The sequence below is a fragment of the Pelodiscus sinensis genome, chromosome 2 (assembly GCF_049634645.1).
Source record: "Pelodiscus sinensis isolate JC-2024 chromosome 2, ASM4963464v1, whole genome shotgun sequence".
In the NCBI taxonomy this organism is placed as follows: domain Eukaryota; kingdom Metazoa; phylum Chordata; order Testudines; family Trionychidae; genus Pelodiscus; species Pelodiscus sinensis.
This window is the reverse complement of record NC_134712.1, coordinates 79,201,748-79,220,723: the sequence shown is the minus strand read 5'-3', so window position 1 is coordinate 79,220,723 and position 18,976 is coordinate 79,201,748. Positions and strand designations below refer to the sequence as shown.

The 18,976-nt window shown below is 45.7% G+C and overlaps 1 long non-coding RNA gene across 1 annotated transcript; it reads right to left on the bottom strand.

Moving 5' to 3' along the window:
- Positions 1 to 9,982: 9,982 nt before the first annotated feature.
- LOC102443799 (uncharacterized) lies at positions 9,983 to 18,741 on the bottom strand. Its single transcript, XR_333105.4, has 3 exons — positions 18,313 to 18,741; positions 17,531 to 17,781; positions 9,983 to 16,155 (listed from the first exon to the last, which is right to left on the bottom strand). It is a non-coding gene; the product is annotated as an uncharacterized LOC102443799 (long non-coding RNA).
- Between the last annotated feature and the right edge of the window lie 235 nt (positions 18,742 to 18,976).

Below are 18,976 nucleotides of genomic sequence, written 5' to 3'. Positions count from 1 at the left end.
AGGGTGCTGCACACAGCACACATCCATGGCCACCTCTGGGACACTGTAGCTTCCCCTGGGGAAGGCACAACAGGCCCCCCCCCCCCCAGCACATGCGGCTCCCCTGGGGGCTCCTGGGCCACCTTGGGACCCCCCCCTCCTGCTGCCCCAGGGGAATTCCCCCTCACCAGCCACACCTGTCCCCAGGCATCGTGACGTCCTGGGAGGAGGGCACGGGGCTCTGGAACACCGTTTGGGGCAGGGCTCACTGACCATGTTGCTCTCCTCTGCTTCTCCTGCAGTGGGACCCGCAGCCAGCGGGGGACCTTCCAGCCCCATCCCGCCAGCACAAAGGATCCAGGGCCTATCGCAGCGCTCCCTGGACCGCCACCACCTGCTCCGCCGCCACGTCTGCGCGATTGAGCGGATGGTGCGCGCTCTGAGAGAGAAGATCCGCGCAGATGCGGAGTGGCGGGAGCAGGTGTGGGGCCAGTACCTGGAGTGCTGCGACCGGGTCTGCACTCTCCTGGGCACCATTGCCGACTGGATGGGCCCTGTGCAGCAGCCCAATGCTGCCAGGCCCCCCTCTGCCACTCCCAGCTCTCCACCCGCTTCTCCCCCTGCCCTGCCCATGCCCCCTCCTGAGGTCCCCCCTGCCCTGCCCATGCCCCCTCCCGAGGTCCCCCACCTTTGGCACCTTCTGGTGCAGCCTGCCCCAACCCAGCACGAGGGGCAGAGGCGCCCCCACACCTGTGGGGGTGGGAGAGGCCTCCATTATCCATCATGAGGCCCTCCCAGTTCAGGGTCCTCTCCTCCCAGTTCAGGGTCCCCTCCCCCACCTCCTCTCAGTTTAGGGTCCCCTCCTTCACCCTCCGCACAGTGCACTCCCTTCCCCATGTAAATAAAAAAGTGCCTTATGTACAGCAAGTGCATTTTATTTATTGGGAGGTGAGAGAAGGGTGGCAGGAAGGGGTGATGATGGGAGCGAAAATTGGGGGCAGAGGGGCATCCCTGCAGTCAGAGGTGTAGGAGTGGCCTATTGTGGGCCCTGGTCCAGCATCACCCAGAGGGCTTCCCGGACCCAAACCCCGTGGTGGTTGGTCTGCCGGGTGGCGGCCATGTGGGGTTGCTGGTAGGCCTGGCCCTCACCTACCATCTACCCCGGGAGGAAGGCCTCCCCCCTCCCCTAAATAATATTGTGGAGCACGCAACATGCTGAGATGACCTCCGGGATGTGCTGCACCCCCATATCCAGGCGGATCAGGAGGCACCTAAACCGTGCCTTCAGATGGCCAAAGGTGCACTCGATGGGATTGCAGGCCCGGTCCAGGTGGCTGTTGAAGGTGGCCTGGCTGTGGTCCAGGTGGTTGGTGTATGGCCGCATCAGCCAGGCCATCAGGGGTAGGCCACATCCCCCAAGATGCAGACCGGCATCCTGACATCCCCAATGATGAATTCCCACTGGGGGAAGTAGGTACCCGCCTCCAGCCTGTGGCACAGGCCTGAGTGCCTGAAGATGCGAGCGTTGTGGGCCTGCCCGGACCACCCCACATAAATGTCCTGGAACTGGCCCTGGTGGTCCACTAGTGCCTGGAGCACCACGGAGCAGTAGCCCTTCCGGTTTATGAACCAGGCTGCTTGGTGCTCTGGCGCCCGGATGGGGATGTGGGTCCTGTCTACAGCTCCCCCACAGTTCGGGAACCCAAGTCTGGCGAAGCCGGTAATGGTGGTGTCCACGTCACGGGGGCAGATCACCCTCTGGAGCAGCACGTCATTGATGGCGTTGACGACCTGCAGAGGGATGCATGGAATGAGACACAGTGCATACATGGGCCGCTGGGGTGCGCTCACCCTCCCTTTGATGGCCCTTCCCCCCACGCAGGCCAGGGCCCTCTGCCCCCCGGGATCTCCCCCTCCTTCACCAGCGGGGCTGTGTACAGGAGGGACAGCATGACCCCCTGTGTGCAGGGCTTCCCCCTGCCCCTACAGCCTCCCCCCGCCTGGTCTGGCCCCTTCCCTCCCGCAGGATGAGCCCATGGTCCACGGAGGGCCTTACCTGCCGGACGACCATGCCGACGGTGGACCTGCCCACCCTGAACTCGTTCGCCACGGAGCGGTAGCTGTCTGGGGTGGCCAGTTTCCAGAGGGCAATTGCAACCCTCTTCTCCACGGGGATGGCGCGGCGCAGGCGGGTGTCCTGCTTCTGGAGTGTAGGGGTGAACCAGGTGCAGAGCTCATGGAATGTCCCCCTGCGCATCCGGAAGTTCTGCACCCATTGCTGGTCTCCCCATTGTCCCAGCACCAGGTGCTCCCACCAGTCCCTACTGGTGTCGTAGCTCCAGAGGCGCCTGTCAGTGGTGGGGTGCGGGTTCCCGAGCTCAGCTGCAGCTGTGGCTCCTGCTGGAGCAATGTGGCTCCCTGGTGGAGGAGCTCCACAGCTCTGTAATGGCCATGAGGAGCAGATGTTGCTGGCTGGGGTCCTCCTCCTGCTTCATGGCTGTGACTGTGGCAGTGAGGGTGCCCCGGGGCACTTGCCAGGAACAGAGGTGACAGGTGCTGTCCTGGCTCTTGCTCCCTCAAAAGGGTGCCTGAGCATGTAGCCACAGGGAAATGGCCATCCAGGAGTCCCTTTAAGTATGTTTCCCAGTGGGGGTCTGGCGCATGTCCACAGACGCTGCTGGTGACATCTTGACATGGCAGATTTGCTTCCAGAGACACGTTCTTGTGCAAGGGCTTCCCACCAGTGTGGACGCTTTCTTGCGCAAGAGCTCAGCGTTTTTACGATGCGGTTCTGGCCAGTGTAGACGCCAGTATACTTGCGCAAGATATTCCTGGGCAAGAACTCGCCAGTGTAGACATAGCCTGAGTGTTCTTATTCTACTTACTATATTTTCATGTTACAGAGCCATATGATCTGGCACAAGTTATAGTTTCTGTCCAATACAAATCCAGAAGTAACATAGGAAATATTGTTAAATATTAGTATTCCATCACACACAGTAGAGCACTGTCTGTCTGAACTTTGCCTTTTTTAATTCAAGCCACAGAATGATCAGAGTGCACTTAAACCTACTAAAATAATTTAAAACAATAGTTTTATAAGATATAAAAATCTAAAATACCTAGATATAATAACCTGAAATAGCTATATGGAGACATACAAAAGGGAGAAATAGAGAGGGAGTATTAAGACAAATATTTACAATTGCCACATTTATGTATAATAATAGATGTTTACAAATAGATTTTAAGGCATATGTAATTAGACTAGGGATGTAAGAGAGTAGTCGATTAGCTGACTACCTGATAAACTTAAGCTTATTGGGTAGTCGAGTCGACTACTCGCATTCTCCCACCCTTGCTGAGGACTGGGGCTGCTACCAGCTGGGCAGGTAGTCCCGCTCAGTTCCGGCTTATGCCAGGACCAAATCTCACTGAGGATCTGCAATTTGAAAGGCATTAGGAACCTAGCAGCCTGCCCCCTAGCACCTACTGAATTTGAAATTGAAGAGCTGCAGCTTTGGACCCCAACCAGGTGCGAGCAGGGACTGAGCTGGACTTCCTGCCTGTCCAGTTCTTATAAAATTTAGGAGCTGGGTAGACAGGCAGCCTAGCTCAGTCCCTGCTCGCGCTGCGTCAGGGACCAAACTCTGTTGTGGCTCTGCAATTTAAAATGCAGTAGGAGCTGTAGGACAGGCTGCCCAGTTCCTATTGACTTTTAAATTCCAGACCCACAGTGGATGCAAACCGGGACTGAGCAGGGCTGCCTTCCCCTATCAAATAATCAAGTAGTCGATAAAAATTCTATTGACTACTTGATTACTAAAATAACCTAAATTTAACATCCTTAAATTAGACCCCAACCAATTCATTTACATGTACTAATATTTGTTTGCATAAAATATGGTAACTGGACATACAAACGCACACACAAAATTGAAAGCCACATTTTGAAAGTTTGACCATGTGTTTTATTGATTAAAAATGCTCTTAGTGAAAAACAAAACTCAAACCAATGCTATCAGTTCAACACACAGGAACAAACCAGTGTGGTTTCTAGTTATAAAGAGTGAGAAAGCAAAGCCTGTGTCTGTTTATAACCTTTGAACTATGACAATGAATGTGGAAATACTACCTAGGTACTTTGGGATCTCTATTTTTCAGCTTTAAAATGACCACTTGCTAAGTTACAGATCTAACATGGATCCAGGAGTACCTTCTGTGCTATAGTTATATATATACATTCCCTTTATTTAGTTAATTAGCAGTGAATCACTAACAGTAAAATACAGTATTGTTTAATACAGAAACAGTGAGCCACCCTCTAGCCTCATTTGAAAATAGAAAAGCAAGTAAACTCACTGCCATTCACCTGTTAGGCTCAAGATAAACTTCCCAACAAAAAGCTGCCAGTATTGATATATTTACATATGAAGATTCCCTGGTTTTTTAATCTGATATTGATAATAGTTGAAGAGAGAGATCTTGTAAATTATAGGCTTTCAAAAACTCATTTGTTTAATTTGTTTTCTTTGGAGCTTTCGTCTTTTATTTTAATTAAATCTTCCTTAGCCTACTGGCTGAAGAACTAGGAACTTTTTAATGTTAACACTTAGTTAAATTGCCTCTTGCTCTTTTCTAATCTGTGACTAACACAAGCCATATGATAGGCCTTGCAACACATGTAAGTAGTTTTATTATGTATGGTAAATAGGCATCAGAAAAAATAATTATTCACCTGGAGCAAGTAAACTTTATTCCCCGAGGAGTAACGGTAGTTCGAACTAGGAAGCCTAGTTCGAACTACCTAGTTCGTGCCGCGTGTAGCCACGCGGCACAGGGTTCGAATGAGCGGGGATTTAAAAATGGCGGAGCCCCGCTTATGCAAATGAAGCCCGGGAAATTCAAATCCCGGGCTTCATTTGCAAGTGCGGTATGCCTACATTACCCTCCTAGTTCGAACTAGCGGGGTAGTGTAGACATACCCTGAGTGCATTTGTTGAACTCCTCCTGAATGATAAGAGAACCACCAAATTTGGTATGCAGCCTCCTCTTAGCATAACTTAAAAACAAGGTTAGTATTTGGTTGTGCCAGGATAATGGGATGTGTATGGAATTTGATTGTTTCTCAGAAAATGGGAAGGGAGGGATCTGAAGGAAGGAGTTATATTGCAGAATGAAAACAGGGAAGCAGCAAGGGAGGCAGAGATGGGAATAGTGACAGCTATGATACTATTCAAGCAGCAGGGAGAAGTGGTGGAGAAAAGAACAACTATCTTCTATATATTTCAGAGAGTTTGTCCATTTGTGTGCCTACTTGTCTGTCCCCCAGCTGGGAGGAGCCATGGACAGACATTTCTCACCTGGCCTCAGCTGCTGTGGTGAGAGGGCTGGGGTTGTCTCTCCCTGGGGCAGCCTGCATACTGAACCCCTCTTGCTTCCCAGCCCCACCCCAGAACAATGATTTAAATGAAGAAAACAAAACTTGAGTTAAGGACCTGAGCAACACCAGGTAAATCTTGCAGCAAAGGATAAGAAAAGAATGAAGCCCCCTGGATTCAAAATTCAATTCCAGTTGTTTCTCATGCTCGGTTTCCTGAACTCTCAGATCTAGCATTTACTGTCACACATACCACCCAACATATAGAAAGCAGAGTACAGAAAGAGCAAAGCCACAGTCCTTTCCCCTAAAAACTTGTATCCTGGGCAGTTAGTACAGCTGAGGCTGGGGGAGGCAAGCCTCCTGTCCCACTTACAGCCCTGCCCCCACCCAATCTCCCACCCCGCGGAGGGGTGGAGGCAGGGTAACGTGCCAACTGTGCATGCACCCCTCTCTCCACAGGTTGAGAAAGAGATGGGAGGGGTGAGTGCTTGTGCCCAAGCCTCCCCAGCCCTGGAGAACTGGGGAGGGAGAAGGCCATGCGACTTGAGCCTCCCTGGAGCACTGGGGACGGCGGACACTGGAGGTAGCAACACTCTACCCCTAGAATGCCTACAGCAGGCATTCTGGGGTGGTGTGTGGATAGGGCTATGCCTGGCCATTTGGGAAGGCAAAGCTTCCCCTTGCCTAGGCTACCGGATGCCCATGCTAGACATAAGACAGTGACTCACTGGTACTGGAAGAAGGGAGGATGAGGTTCACAGCAATAAAATTATGAAGTTGAAATCTGCTATGTATATTTCATAATGCTTTTTATTTTTTACATACATCATCACTTATTGATGACATGCATGTGTTCATAATATTAGCTATGTTTCACTTGGCATGATAGTTTGACTAGCTCTATAAACAACAAACAGAGATTGGTTTATCACCATCAAGGTTATTTGGTACCTGGATAATTGAGCCATCTTAAGATATGCCATGCTGGTTTGTTATAACAAACTTATAATACATTTGTATGATTGCAGCATTCAGAAGCATAGTCATAGACCAGTACCCCATTGTGCTCAGTGCTGCACAGACACTAGAAAAAGACAGACTCTATCCCAAGGGACTTACAATGTAAATAATCAATGTTTCTTTTCTTCAGCTGGTGGGAGACAGAAGGATCTTGGGTGTCTGAAACCTAAACTAATCTTAGAAGGGGTCTTACTACAGTTTGAGTATGGTGATTGTTTTCACATAATAAAGTAAACACTTTCCTTCTTACCCTCACAAATCTGTAGTGTGTCCCAGGTCCTGTCTATACTGAGGCTCATAATTCATATTGAAATAGTTTTCTAACATTTTGTAACCAAACTTTGCCAGACACAACATGGAAAGGATATGTCCAAAATGAGTAAAATGACACACCATTTCATGAATTAAACTGAAAGTGATTAACTGGAGTTCTTTTAATCCATTCATGTCTCTTCCAAAAGTTCCTCCCTTGTGGCTTTAATTTTTATATATATTTATATATTATATATAAAAATATTTTCTGTATTCAATGTTCACTCTTTCCATGTATATTTTCTAGTATCCTCTAGCCACGTCACAACACTTGCCCTGCCCTTCTTTCCTCTCATCCTCTCCCTTAACCGCACATATTCCCCTCTTTCTTTCTACTGTCATCATTCCTCTCATACCTGCATGTTTACCCATCAAGCTCAACTTCAGACATCATATTTCCTCTCTGCCTTCCACAATTTGTCATATTTTTTAAACTGTGGATGTGACACAGTACTCCCTGCATGTCACTGGTTTCTCAAGAATTCTGTAGCATGTACTGCAGTGCCCTTCAATAGTGATAGCCCCATTTTGTCATCTGCCTACTCAGACTGCTGAATCATACAAAAAAGCTTTTTCTCCACTAGGAAGAAGAATAGAATATCTTGACTCACCAGCATAATTACCACTTACAGGTTTGTGCTATCATCAGATGCCTATAAGATAGCATGCTTTGCATAAGGAACAAATTTGCAAATGGCAGGTGAAAACTGATGTACTCGTCAGCCTAGACAGAGTGTATTAAACTCTTTCATTATGTACTATTCATAAAGTATTTCTGGCATTACAGTACAGAATTCTTCTGTATCACTAGTTCCTGTTTCTTCTGGTGGCAAGGAAGAGCACCTTGCATCTGGATCTCCTTAAGAAAATACTAGGCCAAGTGCCACAAAAGCAGCTAAAGCAGTGTATACCTTACAGGACATCATGATAATGATTGCCCTGTCCATGTTTTCTCTGATCTGTGGAAATCCCTTACAACTAGGATGAAGCAGCATGACAAGCTTGGTACATGCAGAAAACTCCCTGCCATACTTTAGAAAATAAAACGAGATTTATGAATTATTTAAACTTCAGTAACACGTTTCTCAGGTAAAGTCTGTCCTCAAGCTTTATATTTTTTTAAAATTTTAATTAACAATACAGAGAACATCTTGCTGAGTAGTACAGAGTGGAACATTATATCTTCTAAGAGCAGTCAAAACGGCTTCTTCTGTCCCATCAGAGGTAGGCTGTGACAATTGGAGAACTGGAACTATATGACTTAAACCATGTAACCCGTTTCAATCAACCATACGCAAAAGTCATATCTAGATTAGACCCTGTGATGACAGGAGCACAAATTGATTAGTCTGAAATCTCAGAAATACACCATGAAAATCTTATGAAAATTTACAAAAATATCTGAACTTCATGCTCAATTTTAATGTGTTAGAACAATTCTTTGGCACAAATTGCTCCTTTTATTCAGAGTAGCTCTACATATGCAAAAAAGGGGAAGATCAAGTTATTTCATTTTCAGAGCCAGCATTTCACAGAGTTCTACCTTACAGTCTGTAATAAAATTAAATTTAAAAAAAATCAAACATAGTGGAGAAAAGGAAAAAGTCCAGAAGAGAGGTTTGGTCATCAGCTCTCCTATGAACCAAGCCACACATGTTCTACAGGTTCTTCTGGATCAACCACCAATCTTGAAAAACAACTAGTAGTCCTGTGGCACCTTAGGGTACATCTAAACTACATGGCTCCGTCGACGGAGACATGTAGATTTGTTTTTTTGGCAAAGGCAAATGAAGCTGCGATTTAAATGATTGCGGCTTCATTTAAATTTACATGGCTGCCGCGCTGAGCCAACAAACAGCTGATCAGCTGTTTGTCGGCTCAGCGCACTAGTCTGGACGCTCCCCTCCGACATCAAAGCCCTTTGTCAGCAGCCCCGGTAAACCTCATCCCACGAGGAATAATGGGGCTGCCGACAAAGGGCTTTGATGTCGGTAGGGGAGCGTCCAGACTAGCGTGCTGAGCCGACAAACAGCTAATCAGCTGTTTGTCGGCTCAGCGCGGCAGCCATGTACATTTAAATGAAGCCGCGATCATTTAAATTGCGGCTTCATTTGCCTTTGTCTATCTGTCTAATCTACATGGCTCCATTGACGGAGCCATGTAGTTTAGACACACCTTTAGAGACTAACAAATATATAAGATCATGAGTTTTTGTGGGTAAAACCCATTTCATCAGATGAGTCGGAGTGGAAATAACAGAATCCAAGGTGTATATAACAGCAAAAGCAGTTAGCTGTCAATGGTAGGACATGCGTTAATGAAAATGGTGGTTATTTGTATCTGTGCAAGTTTCTTCATGAAGTTGATGGAGTTAGGCATGTTAACACCTTTTCTGTTGCTACTGGTATTCTCACCAGCATAATCACTCAAAAATATCTCACTTGCAAGACAGAAGTGTCAATTGCCAAGCTGAGTAAAAAAACCTGTAATTACAGCGCAAACTATTGATTAGCCAGCTGTAAAATAAGTGAAGAACCTGAAAGTAATCTCTAGAGTCAGTAGGTCTTGGAAATAGCCGGGGGGGGGGGGGGGGGGAGGGGGGTTAGCCCATTTGGAGAGCATGGACTGGCTCCAGCACTATTACAGAAAATAACATGGGCTTTTTTTCCTTCAGTGAAATAATTGCCCCATTAACTCTGAGCATTCTACAAAGTCTGCCTACTGACTGGCTAGCAGTATACAGAACAGACATTTGTGTCTTAAAACAGCTTAACTGATTGTGTGCCACTGCAAAACCAAAATATCTTACAGGCCAGTTGCTCAATTTAGGCTGTATTACAAGAGTGATTCAGTGGAAAGAGAGATAAAGGAAGTATGTTAACATTCCCTCTCATCTTTCATCTTCATGTGTGTTATCTTGTATGTCAATTTTCTCTCTGGCAGCAATGTTGGACATGAATGCCATAAACCTTGATGCAAGTAGATGCTTAAAAAAAGTGTTTATTTTTAGAGGCTTTTTAGTAGTACAGTAAGTACAGGGAAACTGAAAAAAGATAATGGTATAGTTAAAGCGCTGGATTGGGATTTAGCTCTACATTGTTTTCCTAGTTCTGCCATAGACATCTAGCATGACCATGGGGAAATCACATAATCTACCTGTGCCTCAGTTCCCCATCTATGAACTCTAGCTAATATTACTATTATTAATACTATTATGTAAGCTCTAGCCAAAGAGGGATCTGAACTGAACTCCTGATCAAAGCTGTTCTGGCTAATACTACTACTCCACCCCACTCTTTAATATACAGCTCCTTGAGGCAAAGAACATCCCTTATGCATTGTGACATAGAGGTGCCTAGAGAAGCTACTGCAGTACTACTACTAAGAAAATACTTTATATTACAAACAGTAAATAAAGAGTGCTATGATTCATGCAGATCCACAAAGTTTTAGATTCATCATACCAAAAAAAATATTGTTCCATACAGGGCTTGATCCTGCACCAATGAGGTAAATGAGAACTTTGACATTGACTTCAATTAGGTGTAAGATCAGGTCCATGGAATATGAATATCAAATTCAAGTAAAGTTTAATATTAAAGGTTTTGGTAGATTAGTTAGAGAGGAGAACCATATGAAACATTAGCATGCTTACATTTTTATTATTGAAATTTGAGTTCTAGTTCATATGCATCAAGCAAAGTACAGACTAATATTTTAACAGGACTGTAACACCTAATCTACCCCTTCTGAGTACAGATGAGGCAAGTTATCAGTGAATGTTTACATCTTAATGTACCAGGTAAAAGGGATATTATATCATCTCTGGTTGAGATAGAAATGTAAGCTCTAGCCAAAAAATGGTTCTGAGCTGAACTCCTGATCAAAGTATTTCATTTCAGAGGCCAGGAAGATTGGGGAAATGTTGTGCATTTCACACACTCAGCTCAACAGAGGATGGGGAGTGCTTTTTATTTTTATGTTTGGCCTCCGTTGGCTAATTTTTATGGAAAGTAGTGCTTAGAGGAGATCTAGTTCCAACTGATTTAGGCTTGTGTAAATGAAATATCCTAGGCTTGTGTAAATGAAATATAGAGAAAGTGAGGAGAAATTTAAAGAAGGGGCAAAGAAAATCTAGTTATGAAGCCACAATATTTCAGATGTGTCATTTCTCCCCTCTGCATTGTATAAACCCTGGAGAGTGCAGTATTTTGGCATCCCTGTAACCCATGTTCCACAAGGGTTAAGGGATTTGTTGGAATAGTGCCTTATTTTGAAACTTGGTGCTGTGTGAACAGAGACAAATTTCAAAATAAGCTCTTTCTACTTACACTCAGTATAAGCTGGACTTGCTTCTGGCAAGATGGAAAATACAGAAGATACAGAGGAGGCTTAGATACATCTTTCGCTCTTTCAGCATTCCTGCATTGATGCACTGTGTTCATGTCTTAGTATCCTAATAAAAGTTGAAAGATGCTGTAGTTCAAACTTTTCTGCTAGATCTCATACTTCTGATATTGCTAGCAAACCTTCCAACATCCTTTTGGTGTTTGAATTCTGACAGTAATAAATAGAATCATAAGACTGGAAGGAAGTTCATCTACTCTATATCTAGCTGGGGTAGGGTCGGGGAGAGGGCTATAAATAGAGTAAGATGGCTACTGAACATTTTGCAGTATTTTCTTTTTGTTTGACTTCATATTAAATAAACATTTAAAGTCACAAACTTCGTTAATTATCCTTAGCTTTAGTGTTCAGTCTTCTTTTCTCAAAACTAAACATGTCCAGCTTTTAATCTTTCCTCATAGATCAAGTTTTCTGCAACTTTTTTCATTGTTGTTTGATTGCCTCTGGACTGTCTCCAGCTAGTCCACATCTAAACTGTGCCCATAATTTGATGCAGTACTCCAAGTAAGGCTTCACCAGTGCCAAATAGAGAGAGATGATTATCTCCATCTTACATAAGACACTCCTATTAGACACTCCAAAATGTTCTTAGCCTTATTCACAACTGAATGAGTGTTGACTCTCAATTTGTGTTTCACCACTTTTTGTGTTGTGGAAGTTATGCTTGGTGTTGATTAATAAATATAACTTGTTTCAAAGAAATTTAATTGTACTGTGTGCAAACAAATAGGAATCAAAGTTAAAATTCAACTATACAAAGTTAAAAACATTTCTGCAGTGCTATAACATGGTACATACAAAAAACAAGGCAAAAAAAAAAAAAAAAAAGAGAGTATATAACCCTTCTGCCAACTGGTGTCAGCAGCCACAAGGGCTGTGGTCAAGGTCTACGGTCAAGGTCTACAGAGTCTCTTAAAATTACAAAACAAGCTCCAACTCCCATCCAGGTATCTGGGAATTGTGATATGTACCTTGAATAGGCAGTTCTTCCCCTCTTGCAAGCACTGAGGCTTGGTCTACACTATGAGATTAGGTTGAAGTTAGCCACATTATGTTTTTTGTTATGAATCTACACCACCAACCTCTTTCCACCAACCTTAAGGGCTTTTAAAGTAGATATTGCTATTCCACCTGAGGAGAGGAGTAGCGCCAAATCTGACGTTTCAGAGTCGATTTTGGGATAGTGCTGACACAGCGCTATTCAATTTGACTTTCTTGGACTCTGTGAGGTGTCCCACAGTGCCCCAATGTGACTACTCTGGCCAGCACTTTCAACTCTTCTGCACAACCAGGTATGCAGAAAAAGCCCTGGGAACTTAAGAATTGTATTTCTTCTTTGGCCAGCAAGCCCAGCAGCATAAATGCCCAGGATTGCAAATAAGCTCTAGCATGAAGCATGCAGGCAATACTGGACCCTGCGTGGGGAGAGCAATCGGTGCAGGCACAACTCTGAAGCAGAAGAAATGCTGATATCTATGCCAAAATTACACAAGGCAAAGTAGAAAAAGGATACAGCAGTGCTACATGAAAATAAAGGAGCACAGGCAAGCATACTAGAACACAAATGAAGTAAATGGTTGTCCAGGTCATAGTCTCAGACATGCTCCTTCTATGAGCAGCTGCATGGGATTCTAGTGGAGGGACCCAACCACTGTCCCAAAACTGTCCATGGATCCCTCCCAAGCAACTCTTCAGGTAACTTTGGGAAACAACAAAGAGGAAATTGTAGATGATTATGAGGAGGAGAATGCTCAGCAGGCTAGTGGAGGATCTGATCTCACCAACAGCCAGGACCTTTTTCTAACTTTGGAACCAGTCACCTCCCAGGTCCTAATATTGCTAGACCCTGATGATGGAGAGGGCACCGCTGGTGAGTGCACATTTGCAATCATATGACTAACTGTAATTGGGTTTAATCTTTGATCTGTCATAAGTAGGACACAGTGGTGGCCAGTCTGCCTACACAACAGGCGCGCCCAGGAAAAGTTTGTTAAGTGTGTCTGGAGATGGAGCTGTGAATCTTCCCTGCACATCTCTACAAAGCTCTCATTGAGGTACTCTTCAATCCTTCTCAGAAGGTTTCTGGGGAGGGCTGGTCTATTCTATCCTTCATGGTAGGATATCACACCTGAAGCAATCCACCTTTCTTTTTCTCATCCCCAACAAATTATGACCCCGGGTTTGCTACCTTGCTTATGATGGGCTTGAAGGGATCATCCCAGAGAATAGCCATGCTGCTCCCACTTCTTCAACAGCTAGGCTTTCACAGATTAGAAGGTGAAAAAACTTATACGGGACAAAACATTTAACAAGCTCACACCGTCTGTCCACATTCACAAGGCACATCAGAATGCATGAAGGCAAACATTGTTTGAGGTCATCCCCACTAAACAGGAGGCTAGAAAAGCATGAGCGTATGATGCAGGATGAGATGTTGAGGCTAATGGGTGACCAAACAGAGCTGATGAGACACCTGATAGGGTTCAGGGGGTTCTGTGCTCTAGCTGCTTTTCCTGCACCTCATGGAGATGCACCAAGTTCCATATCCTCCTCTCTCAAACATTCTAGAAAGCCTGGGAAGCCTTTAATTCAACTCCCAGGATGGCTCCTGGACCAGAAGGCTGTCATTCCCACAGCTTTGATTGCTACACAGGGTGATTGTAATAAGCCATGTATCCTTGTGCTCTGCATTATCAGACCTCCATTATCAGACCCTAGGTATGCTCGCACTTGATTTACAGGGCAGTATCTGTACAACAGAGGGCAGCTTGGTCATTCAGGAGACTGGTTTTCAAAGCCTCTCTGAAGCGCAGTGCACCTTGATGTGCTCTTCTTATTGCCCTGGTGTCTGGCTGCTCACAATTGGCTACCAGGCAATCTGCTTCAACCCCCTTGACCTTTTCAGAAACTTTTCCTCCTTAATTTCACAGATATTGCACAGCACAGAGCAAGCAGCAGCAACAATGGGAATATTGCTTTTGCTGAACTCTAACCTAGTCAATAAACTTTGTCAGCATGCTTTTAAATGGCCAAAGGCACATTTTAGTACCATTCTGTATCTGCTCAGCCTGAAGTCGATCTGCTCTTTACTGATGTCCAGGCTGCCTGGATATGGTTTCATGAGCCATGAGAGAAAGGGGTCCCCAATGATAACAATTGGCATTTCAACATCTCCAATGGTAATTTTCCAGTCGAGGAAGAAAGTAATATCTTGCAGCTTTCTGAAGAGGCCAGAGTTTCTAAAGATGTTTGCGTCACGCACCTTTCCCAACCATCCCACATTGATGTCAGTGAAACAGCCCTTCTGATCCACCAGCACCTGCAAAACCATTGAGTACCCCTTGCAGCTGATGTACTCTTTGGCAAGGTGGTCTGAAGCGAAGATAGAGATGTGCGTTCTATCACTGCACCACAGTTAGGAAACCCCATTGCGGCAAAGCCATCCACTATGTCCTACGAGCCACTATCCTTCTTAGCAGAAGGGTACTGATTGCCCTGGCTACTAGATCAGAGCAGACACCATTGGAAATTTACCCACTCCAAATTGATTCCTGACTAACCAGTAGCAATCTGGCATTTCGAGCTTCCACAGGGCTATCATCATGCTCTTCTCAATTCTCAAAGGGTATGTCTACATTATGTGACAAAGTCAAATTAAGATACTCAACTTCAGCTGCGTTAATTGCGTTGCTGAAGTCAAAGTAGCTTAACTCAGCTTTTGACTCTGTCTACACTGCAGGAAGTTGAAGGAAGAACACTTCCTTTGACTTCCCTTACTCCTCATGAAAGCTGTCTTAACTAGGACACTAATTCAAACCCTGGAAGATCAACAGCAGCAGCTTCAATCTTCCTCTGTAGCATAGACATACCCAGAGCGGGTCTCCTTCTGGTATGACTGCGCTTCAGGGTAGGGGGAAGCAATTCACAAGGAACCATGAAAGTAGTTTTATGCATGTGGAAGTTCTGCAGCCACTGATCATCATCCCATAGCTGCCTAACTATGCAGTCCTAATAGTCTGTGCTTGTTTCCCAGAACCAGAATCAGCATTCCACTGTGTCAACATGCCTGACTGCTGCCAGCATATGCCAATTGCTCCACTCAGTGGGTTCCTGCATGTCTGTGCATATGGTCATCTCACATTCTTCTTTGTGCAGGTGGCTCCTGGCTAGGCTCTGGACAAACTACAGGATAATGCCATGATGTTAGCAATGCTGGTCACAGAAATTTGCAGCAGTGTAGGGTCCATGCTTGCTGTGCTAGTGTGTCTGCATGGATAACCAGGGAAAGGAGGGCATGAAAAGATTGTTTTCCCTTGCTCTCAAGAAGGGAGGAAGGGGAGGAGATAAGTGCATCGGGGAAAGCTGATGATATGTACCCATGACAATGTTTTTGTCCCATCAGGCACTGGGAGCCTAACCCAGAATACAAATGGGTGTCAGGAACTGTGAGGTAGCTATCCACAGTGCATTGCTGTTAGAGTTATTAGCTGTGGCAGTGGGAACACACTCCATTGACTACATGTGCATAGTGAGGAACTTGGATGCAACAAGTCAACGTCAATCAATTCAACCTAATGTCATAGTGTGGATATACCCTGAATCTATATACAACAAAAGAAAACTTAAAGAGAGAAGGAACACAGCAACAATGATTTAATTATGCAAACAGCCATTCCCCATTTCCTTGAGCAGTAGTCCTTTGTCTCAGTTTCCTACTTCATGGAGTGACATCCAAGGAATTAACAGGCAAGGTCACCAAGATAATATCTTTAATTGGAACATATAAAATATATTACCTCTCTTACCTTGTCTGCCAAATATCCTAGGACCAACATTCATGCAACAAAGGACAACCTTTAACATACCACTCTCTTTCTCTCATCTGTACTCCAGTCATGGTTGTTGTCCAACATGAGCAAAGTGCCCAAGTCCAGGGGTGCATTCAGATGGGCCGACCTCCAGTTTCCTCCACTGATGCTGCTTTGCTGCCACTGCCTTTGACACGTCTTGTTGCTGTCTCTGCTGTTCTGCAACGTCCTTGATCCAGTTTGGTCCTACAGTAACATAACCACATTTATCAGTTATCAGTAATCACATCTTTCGGATTTGCTGTGTAGAGGCTGCTCTTCATGCCATTGCTATATCTTTAACCATGCCACCTTTCACTGTAAATACTGTGTTCTGATGTTCTACCATCTAGCCCAGTTCTTAGTGGGGTCAGAACTTAGGGATTTCACTGGCTAGTAGAGCAACTCTATATTACTACCTCTTCTCCATTGTCTTTCACCACAATACTGTTCTCACACCAGACCTATTACCCAGTACCTAAGTCTAGATAGTAGTAACTTAGAAATAAAGTTCTGAATGGATTCCAGTCAGCTCTGCCTTAAAAGTCAAAAGGAGCAAGAACCCAGAAAGAAACACTTATATCTCTCTCCCACTCCACCCCCCTTGTAGTTGGATGTCGCTCTGAGTATGTCTACACTACCACCCTAGTTCGAACTAGGGTGGTAATGTAGGCAACCGGAGTTGCAAATGAAGCCCAGGATTTGAATTTCCCGGGCTTCATTTGCATAAAGCCAGGCGCCGCCATTTTTAAATGTCCGCTAGTGCGGACTCCGTGCCATGCGGCTACACGCGGCACGGACTAGGTAGTTCGGACTAGGCTTCCTGAAACGAGGAGTAACGGTAGTTCGGACTAGGAAGCCTAGTCCGAACTACCTAGTCCGTGCCGCGTGTAGCCGCATGGCACGGAGTCCGCACTAGCGGACATTTAAAAATGGCGGTGCCCGGCTTTATGCAAATGAAGCCCGGGAAATTCAAATCCCGGGCTTCATTTGCAACTCCGGTTGCCTACATTACCACCCTAGTTCGAACTAGGGTGGTAGTGTAGACATACCCTCACTGCCTTGTGCTTAGCAAGTGAAGTAACAATTATGGCAACCCATCAATTACAGCATATTAAATACAGTATATTCCCTATATAATTAGGGAATAGGGATGACAGCATTTTATTACTGCTGTATCCATGACACAAGTGAATTTTAATGCAAAACAGCCAAAATCAATCACTTTGATATGCCTATTGATCATCTATGCAAATAAGGTCTGCTCATGAGGCTCTTTCCTCCCATTCCTCAATAGATGGCAGAACAGAACCACTGGCTTACACATGTTTACATATTAAAAACACATTGTTAGTGTGCTGTGCTTTTCAAATGATCCTGTGGCTATCACAGGTGAGTTTAGATTCTCCTTGTTTTCCTTTAGTGTGGAGTGGTAGGAGTAAGGGTTGATACCATGCTGTAACCTATTACCTTGGGGAGTGCAGAGAATAACCATGGAGTCTTTCATGGATTGCACAGGTTGCTACATTTAGGATCTTTGTCATGTAACTTAGTAATATCCTGCAACTTCTGAGTTTGTTACCTGAGCAAAGCCATAGTATCACAGTGCACTTTCTGCTGCACTTCTTGGTTCATTTGACTCTCCTGCAGCAGTCCTTGGTCCTCCTGGCCCTTCCAGCCTTACTGTTCAAAGCTGTAAAAGGACTGGAGAATCTCACAGGGCATATATCTTTCATAGTCTGCTTCTTTCTTTTTTTCTTTTTTGCCTGAAGTGAATCAGACATTCAGCCAGTGTGGAAGGGGCAGCTTTTAAGGTAACCATGCCAAAGGCAGCTGATTAAAAAAAGAAGAATAACCATGATCAGATGTGGACTATTTTTAAATGGATTTTCAAACATTTTATAAATAAAGTGGTGAATCAAAAGTTTATGCCTTTCCTGTCTAGATGTAGAGATGGAATGGGCAAACCCTCTGCCCCACTCCTGCAACCATGCTCCTTCCCAGATCTGACACTCCACTCTCCTGCCCCAGGTCACAATCCCCTCCTATCCTAGGGCACATCCCAACCCCCTGCACTCCAGTCCTCAGCCCTAGGTTACAACTGCTTCCTTCAGCCAAACTCCCTCCCAGACTCCATTTTCCCTCCCACACTCCAATCCCTTACCCCAAGCTCCTTTCAGCACTGAACCTCCATCCCAGACCCCGCATTTCCTCCATGAATATCATGGAAGAGTGCAGCCCTCAACCACTTTTCAAAATCTTGGAGTGCCCACCCCCCGCCAGAAATTATTGCCCACCCTGTTATAAGGAATAATTCATATATACACTTACTGAGCACCTTTCCATTTTATAAGCTGTCCTCACCTGGTAGATCTAATTTGACTCTTGTGGAGTTTCCAGGAGCTCCTGACTAGCTTCATGGTTTGCATCTTCTTTGGCAGCCTCCTCTCCCCACTGTGTATTGTATGGGCTCCCTGTACCTGGCTCACTCAAAGTTTCCACAGTTGGGGGGGGAGGGGCGGGACTGACAGGGTCTCTGCCATGTGGGGCACATCATCTGTCATGATTCTCCATGGCGGGTCTGTGGGTTTGGCCCCAGCTTTGCTGTTATCCTTACCTAGCCTTCTGCCATGCCCGCCAATGTCCCACGTCTTTCACCCTGCCCCGCTGTGCTCCAGGCTTAGCATCCTCTTCACAGTCTGCGTGTAGATTTCTGAATTTCGTCAACTGTCCCCCCCCCCCTTCACCTTCCCCCCGTTCCCTGAAAGACTCTGACCAACCCCAGCTCCACTTTCCTCACACACCCCAGTCCCAGACCCCCTCCGGCTCGACTCCCCCCCCCCCCGCACTTTCTTCCTTCCCCAGCCCTGACCCCCCCTCCCTAGAACCACCCTTCTAACCCCCCCCCCCCCGCCGCGACCCACCTTTCTTGACCCCCTCCGCCCCCGGCTCCGACTACCCCCAGCTCCACCTCCCCTGCCTCCCGGGGCTCCAGCTCAATCGGTTCCCCTGCTGTCAGAGCAAGAGG